Here is an 8,289-nt window from a genome sequence, read left to right as displayed (position 1 = left end):
GAGTTCTCGGAGGAAATAAGAATGTGAATTCTAGTTTTAAATCCTGAGCAGTATTTAATCTTCATTTGAGGTAAATTTTAACCATAAATAGAAGATTAGTGCTTTTTCCTTGCTGTAAGGTTTTATAGCTTATACCTTCCAGGTCAGTCCTATGTTCTATATACCCATATTGATTGTTAATGGTAATTAAGAACTTTGTTCTTCCACACATTTGCCCTGAATAAAGCATTGTTTTCAGATGCCTTCAATGACAGGCATGGAAGAATGATGGAGACCAAGACTCAAACAGCTACCCAAGTATATGTTTGTAAAAACACTAAGGAAAATTAGATTCATGTTGCTTGTCACTTTGTAAACTTTCTGTGGTGCCTCCCTCATGGCAGTATATCATTTCAGCTCACCAAGGGAAGAAAGAAACTTCTAAATGCACTCAAACACCACCAATCCCATGCGCTATGCTCTCCATTTTTAAGATTCTTTGTTTTCCAAAGTAGAAAAGCTACATATGCTTTTTGAAGGTAAGTTGTGTTGAAACAAAATAAGTATAATAAAATTTCAGGTACAGTATTTTATAAGCATATCTTTAATTTATATGTTAAAGTTGAATCTGAGGAGCTACTGGGTTGTTAATAAACATTTTCAGAGGCTTTGCAGACGCCGCTGTCCCCTCTCACCACTTGCTGCAGCCATGGTCAACCCCACCGTGTTCTTCGACATCGCTGGCTGATGGCGAGCCCTTGGTCCGGGTCTCCTTCGAGCTGTTTGCAGACAAAGTACCAAAGACAGCAGAAAACTTTCGTGCTCTGAGCACTGGAGAGAAAGGATTTGGATATAAGGGTTCTTCCTTTCACAGGATTATTCCAGGATTCATGTGCCAGGGTGGTGACTTCACACGCCATAATGGCACTGGCGGCAGATCCATCTACGGAGAAAAATTTGAGGATGAGAACTTCATCCTGAAGCATACAGGTCCTGGCATCTTGTCCATGGCAAATGCTGGACCAAACACAAACGGTTCCCAGTTTTTTATCTGCACCACCAAGACTGAGTGGCTGGATGGCAAACATGTGGTCTTTGGGAAGGTGAAAAAAGGCATGAACATTGTGGAAGCCATGGAGCGTTTTGGGTCCAGGAATGGCAAGACCAGCAAGAAGATCACCATTTTCGACTGTGGACAACTCTAATTCTTTTGACTTGCGGGCTTCTTACCCACCAGACCATTCCTTCTGTAGCTCAGGAGAGCACCCCAGCCCCATCTGCTCGCAGTACCCTGTAATCTCTGCTCTCACTGAAGTTCTTTGGGTTCCATATTTTCCTCATTCCCCTTCAAGTCTAGCTGGATTGCAGAGTTAAGTTTATGATTATGAATAAAAACTAAGTAAGAAAAAAAATAAAATAAAATAAACATTTTCAGAATCTTGTTCTTATAGGATCAATCTCCAATCTCTTAAAATTTTATTTTTATAATGGCTCATTAAAGTTGATATTCTTAGCCCTACCATTAGGTAGTTTGCTTTGGAAGAGCCACGTTCTTCCACACACCCTTTTCAAGGTTTTGTTGAGGTATTACATGGATTATAGTACAACTTCCCTTTAAAGATAAACAATTGAAAATGAAGATGACTTTGTGGTACTATTTTATTGTTTGTTTGTGCAGTTGGGCTAAAGATCATATCATTGGCCATGAGCTAAAATCTGTGCCTCCAAATCACTATCTCCAAAGTCTAGAAGTTGGTATGGACAGTTGAAAGAGCTGAAGTACCATATTCAATTATTAGAAGGAGGCACAGCCTCCACCACAGACCTTCAAACCTACCCCTGATGTGGGAGTCCCCTTTGTGTGCTATGATTACCATTAATGAATAAAGAAACTACTTTGGACCTCTAACAAAGCAGAACTTAGGTAGGCAGGAAAAGCTAGGCTGAATGCTGGGAAAAAGAAGGGCAGAGTCAGAAAGAAGCAATGGAGCTGCCAGAGACAGGCGCTGGGAACTGTACCCAGTAAACCACAGCCACGTGACAATATACAGATGAATAGAAATGGGTTAAATTAATATAAGAGTTAGCCAATAAGAAGCTAGAGCTAATGGGCCAAGCAGTGGGAACCAATAAGCAGCCCTCCTTGCAACATACCCTGGGAAACAGGCCTTGGCCCATGAATGGTACAGTGCTCCGCTAGAGGTGTGAGGATGGGGGATGAATGAGGCAGTGAGACATGGAGACACTGTGACACTATACTGCACTTTATGCCAATCTTCCAGCAAGGAAAAACCTCAGGAAAGGAGCATGTATAAAAGAAAAACATGCAAACTTTATTTCACTATTAAAGGGCAAATATTCCTAATTTATCACTGGAGGGAATATATATGAGAACAAGGACTTTAAACAATATGGGGCATGGTGGGGGACAGTGGTGGAGACTGGACAGACAATTGTTTTTACTGTAAAGTCACCAAAATTTTTTGTCAATAGAAGTCATTTATTGCAATTGAATATATATGATACAATTAATCGGTATTCATCACAGTCCCCCACCAAGCCCCACATTGTCTGATGGTCTGATGTTCTTTTCCTCATGGCAGGAAGATGCTGCCTACTGAAAAAAAACATGATTAATCAATTAATAGTGGTGCCTTCTAATTACAGTCTCCATTCAAATGGTTGACACAGGGTCCTTCTGCCTGGCTCAAGAGGGAATCACATGACCAAGGTTCAAACCAAATTTTCTCCCTGGGAAACTAATGACAAACATAGAATGAAAAGGAGAGAAAAAGAGATAGACAGTGTGTACTCATTTAGCATCCTGCAATGCTCAGACAAGACACTGTATTACTTTTTGCTGTGAAGTTACCTTCTAAATTCAATGCTTCCACAGTTGAGTCAACTCTTCAATATCCATAACATAAATTTTATTTTTGCTTAAGTAGAGTCAGTTTCTGTTGCTTGCAGCCAATGACTTCAAATTATACATTGCCAGGCAATTGTTTCAGATGGCCTAAGATAACAAGCATTAAGTGGATGGAAAGGTTGGAACCTCCAAACTCAAGTCTGTGGATAAGAAGCTAGCTCCATGGCCAAGATGAAAATTAAATGTGTGATTCTATAGAAGCACTCATGCTGAAATCAAGTCTACAAAGCCTAGGAAATGGAAATGGATAGAAGTAAGCAAACAAAATGCCTAGAAGAGTTTGCTTTCCAGAGAAAACAAAGCCCACAGCACAAACTGCAATATAACTTAACCTCAGAAATAACCACAAAGTTCACAGACCTCAGAACATGTAATCCCTAAGTCTGTGGTCTGTAGGTCCAAGTAAAGAGAAGAGTGCCAATCCTCCAGTAATATAGAGAATTGATTCTGCATAGTAGGTGGTTTGGGTGCCAAACTTTGTATCAGTTAAAAATCTTTTGGACACAAATAGTCCATGCCAAAACTGAGGGTACTGTTTATAGAACTGACTGACCAGTACAAGAAAAGAAGCAGGCAGTGACATCTTGAATGTATGAGCATCGCATCTTGTCTTTCACACAAACCCCCAAGTTAACAGTCACAAGTGAGTTCCTATCACAACTCCTTAGGATGACTGATGTTTAAGTACTATGTCTATCTACTCAACCCTTTTCCTTATAACTCCCTTTCTCTTGCAATGATCAGAAGAAAAGTGCTTCCGGACCACACAACACATCATTTATCACTTCCCAGACCATAGTTGAAAAGGGACATTGCCTGGATCGGGGTGGAGCAATCATAGATGCTTAGCCAGAAGTTTAACATTAGAATTGGCTTGTGCTTGAAAAGTGGTGCTTGGGTATGGTCTGCGCCTAATCTGCGACCCAGAGGAGAGCACTCTGCAGTACACAGGAGCCTTCAATGGGACTTGAAGGACAAAAAGGAAACTTTTTTTTGTACTTTTCTGATGCCCTTATTCTAAAAGCCTGCTGGTAAAACATTTAAATGACTCCTGTGACATAACATAATGGGTGTAAAACAAGCTCCTCTTTTTTACTTATATTAGTATGATCCAGTTTACAGCTGACGCAACACTAACAACATCACTTCATAGTTAAATTCCCCATTACAAGGTTTATTGTGAATTTTAAGATTCATGGTTAGGCTAACTTTGGAAACCATGTACGTTCATCAGTTTCTATTACTGAAGAATGTCTGTTACATTTAAGTTAGAAGTAAAACGGGTCATTGTTCTGGACGTTTCGGGATAAGACTGGATGGACCCATTGCCATGGTCTTTTTTTTTTTTTTTTTTTTTTTTTTTTTTTTTTTTTTTTGGTTTTTCGAGACAGGGTTTCTCTGTGGTTTTGGAGCCTGTCCTGGAACTAGCTCTTGTAGACCAGGCTGGTCTCGAACTCGCCATGGTCTTTTGATGGGGGAAACAGCAGAGCATATTTTCCATCCCATCAGCCAGGAAGGAAGGAAAAAGAGGAAGAGCAAAGGTTCCAAATCTCTTTGAAAGCCATGCAGTAACCTAGTACTCACTTCCAAAGATCTACAACTTCTCCTGACAGCACCTAGAAGATCAAACTTTAACACATAACTGCATTTAAATGGCTATTACCGTGTTGCTTTGGGTGCCTTCCTATATATGCCTCAACCCCAGTTTAAACTGTGCTCTGTCTTTAGGTACAAAGGGCAGGTTTCCTGCCAGGATGATAATGGACTAAATCTCTAAACTTTAAGTAAACCCCAATTACATGCATTCTTTTGCCAGAGTTGTCTTGGTCATGATGTCTCTTCTCAGCAGTAGAGCACTGACTAAAACAGAGAGAAAAGCATACTGGGTTCAAGGACAACCTGGTTTACATAGTGAGTTCCAGAGCAGCTGGACTTACATAATAAAACCCTGTCTCAAAATAGCAACAACAACAAGCATGCAGTTGGAGATGAGGAAAAAAATATTAGGGCCAGAATTGAAAGCATTCTGAAAGTTTGTCTTCTCTTTGGATTATCAGAGCTTGTCCATGTTCACGGAACTCTTTTATAAAAGGACATAAATTGAAATCCAAATCTTGTGACTATGGTTTTGAGTAATTTCCATTTCATTTTACTCTCTGCTTTGAGAGTAAGTACAATCAGCTGTGCAAATCTAACTCCTTCTCCATTTTACCAAATGGCAAATTACACTCAATGAATCAGTATTAAATGAGGTAGATGAATATGTGCATGAAGTCCATCTTATTACCATTTTCCCACCCTGTCTGCTCCTGCCCAGACAGAGTAATAGAATTGGAATAATTAACTTTGAAGTCATATAATCTCAGCTCTGCCCATCACTAGAGAGACCCAAAGCCATAAGTGTTTATTTTCTGAATCTCAGCTTTCTCATCTTTTGAGAAAAGTAGTAGGTGAGGCATGTATCTCTCGCTGGTAGAGCTGTGAGATCTCTTAAGGAAATAAGGTGCCCACAGAATCCTTACACCAGGAAAATCACGTGGTGAGTTTGAGTCATGAAATTGTAACTTCCACATCATTTCCAAACAGTTCTGTTGTCCTATCTCCAGCTCTAAAACAACACCGAGTTCCTGAAGATATTCAAAGTAGGATACTAATCTCACAAAAAACAACCATTCAGTGTTTTTGTAGAGAAAGAGGTGACAAGGACAGATGAACTGACATTCATCAGTGCCCTAATCCAAGTATCAAAAATCTAGTTTCCCCAAAAGAATGGCTATTATGATTTATTTAAATGCCAAAAGCACCTACTGAGTTAACCTTTGGCATTTACCAAAATGAACCCCCACCAAAAACAAATCTCTCTCTTCCTGGCATGCTGAATAAGAGACAAGCATGAATTAAACATTTACTGAGACCCTTTATTGAAGTCTCAGGTAATGGGAAGTGTTTGGGGATTTAGTTGGCATACTTTAAGTGTGCATGAGATGAGGGGAGACACACGAGGGATGCAGCTGTTTTTTCTTTCTTTCTTTCATACCCTTTGCCCCCTGTTACTTTAACACTGCAATTCATTTTTAAAGAGGCATCATTGGATGGCATAGCAAAATTTAAAATAAATGTTTACACCAGGATAAGCACTATTAAAAGGAAGGATACTGAATTCATTTAAATGCATTTACAAAAGATTGATTTCCCCAAGGGAGTATACATACCCTATGTCTTTAATTATTCTTGAAGCTTTGCCTATCAGCTGACAATTTCTTACAGAAAGGAAGGCAAACAGACTGGCTCTCCTGACAGCAAAGAGTAATAATAACACTAGAATGAAACCTGGAGTGCCACTCATATTATCTGTTCTAATGTCAGAGTTACCCATCATCAGGACTGTAATATAAGCTCATGTTAGTGCACACAGTTGCTCAGAATACATTAAACCAGAAGGTGAATTTGGTGTCAGCCTTCTCCAGTTTTTAAAGAGTGGAGATTCATTCTAAAGTAGCTGGTATGATGGGTTCTACAGAACTAGAACTAAAAAGAGCCCCATTTTTTCCCCAGCTGGTCCCTGCATCACCTATAGCTTTATTAGAGATAAGTTCTTTATGCAGAAATGAGGCTGTTTTCTGAGCATTGGGATGATCCATCTTTGTGCTAAGACAGAACTGAGAGGCTCAAACAGTTTGCTGTCTTATGCTTTAGCCTGTGTTTACACATATGACTGTGGAAATAGGCTGTGATGAGTCCCATCTATGTTTTTCATGCATATAGATGGCCTTGCTTCACGATGCTGTTATGGCCACTGACAACAGGGTTTCTCACTAACCCCTGAATCCTGTATCAAACACTTTCCAAATCTATACCACTAGTAGGTCACCAGCCCCAAGCCTGCCTACCTTCTTAGCACAGTTCCTCTTTGGGGACAGTGGTTTCCTTAACACTTATCATGGTTCAGGTCTTCTAGCACCTGGTTTTGCACAAAACATAACTGCCTCTGTTTGAGAGACACAGCAGTTACATATTTTGGTTTCATGAAGCTGGAGAATACATTTAAAATACCAGATTATATGTGAGACATATTTGCCACTGTAGCAATTATCTTCAGCTTTGATTCCTTGGTGACACAAAGGCTCTCTTCCCAGAGGACCTAGCTATGTCTTTCCAATAGAGCCATTCTCTTATCTTTATATGCCAAAGGCACAGGCTTTCTGAGCTAATTAAAAATATGCAAAATCAAATTGGCCATTATGCCTTTTCCTTTCTCCTTCAAGAGGTAAAGGAAAATGACCTTCACCTTGAATCTCTGTGGGATTATGATGCATTTGAAACCCTTCAAATGTAGCAGATATCAGGTTTGGCCAATTGTGAATTTCAGTGATACAGGCGTTTTTTTAAATGCTTACCTTTGATCCCTGAACAACAAGTTGAGAAGCCGGTTCCTGAGGCCAACATGTGGTGAGGAAGCTCACAGTAACCTACAAAGAAAGAGCAATGAAGAAGTGCTAAGAACACATCAAAAGAGCAACATAGAGTTCTTGGCTCCTCCCACTGTCTGGTTGTGACTGTATAAGATCCCGAGCCAGAATTACACAGTCACACCTCTCCTAAATCCATCCAGCACACACACACACACACACACACACACACACACACACACAGAGAGAGAGAGAGAGAGAGAGAGAGAGAGAGAGAGAGAGAGAGAGACTAAAAAAGAGAGCAAGCCTAAACTTGAATCCACACATATTTATGAAACAACAGCAATAGATTCAGGAGCTTCAGCAGTACAATCAGTTAGCATGCAGTGCAGTACTTATATGAAACAATAGATTCCTCAAACTGGATATAACACCACAAACTGGCAGTAAATACCAAACCAGAGGACACTAGTTTGCTAATGAGGGAAAAACTGTAAGAATTTATAGAGACCAATAAGGAAAGCATCAAAAGGCTGGAAGAAAAGTTCAGCAGAGTGTTAAGGCACCCCAAGGGGCTGCAGTGAAACTTGGAGGAGAGAAAGGAAACCATTCCTAGAAGGTTAAGAAACAGAGACTCCTCCATGTGGTATAAGAGGGGTTGAGTCTGAAGGTAAGCTGAAGACATGTGGAAAGTGTCAAATTAGCTAATGAACACGATCTACAAAAGGAAATTGCCAGGAAATGTGGACCATTTGACTTCTTCCAGCTGCCCACAATAAAATGAGGGAAAAGAGAAAAACTAAGATGAAACAAGAACAGTGTTGGCTACTTTATGCTAACTTGACACAAGCTGGAGTCTTCTCAGAGGAGGGAACCTCAAATTGAGAAACTGTCTCCCTAAGATACAGCTATAGGCAAGCTATTGGGCATTTTCCTAATTTGTGATTCAACCTATTGTGTGTGGTGCCGTCT

At 40.0% G+C, this 8,289-nt stretch overlaps 1 pseudogene; it reads left to right on the top strand.

Moving 5' to 3' along the window:
• The first annotated feature begins 688 nt into the window (after window positions 1-688).
• LOC121449705 lies at window positions 689-1,196 on the top strand (annotated as a pseudogene).
• The last annotated feature ends 7,093 nt before the right edge of the window (window positions 1,197-8,289 follow it).

The sequence above is a fragment of the Microtus oregoni genome, unplaced genomic scaffold (assembly GCF_018167655.1).
Source record: "Microtus oregoni isolate MIOR12 unplaced genomic scaffold, Mior012 000006F_ref0000085, whole genome shotgun sequence".
NCBI lineage: Eukaryota > Metazoa > Chordata > Mammalia > Rodentia > Cricetidae > Microtus > Microtus oregoni.
The sequence above is the reverse complement of the archived record's forward strand: the minus strand, read 5'-3'. Positions and strand labels throughout refer to the sequence as shown.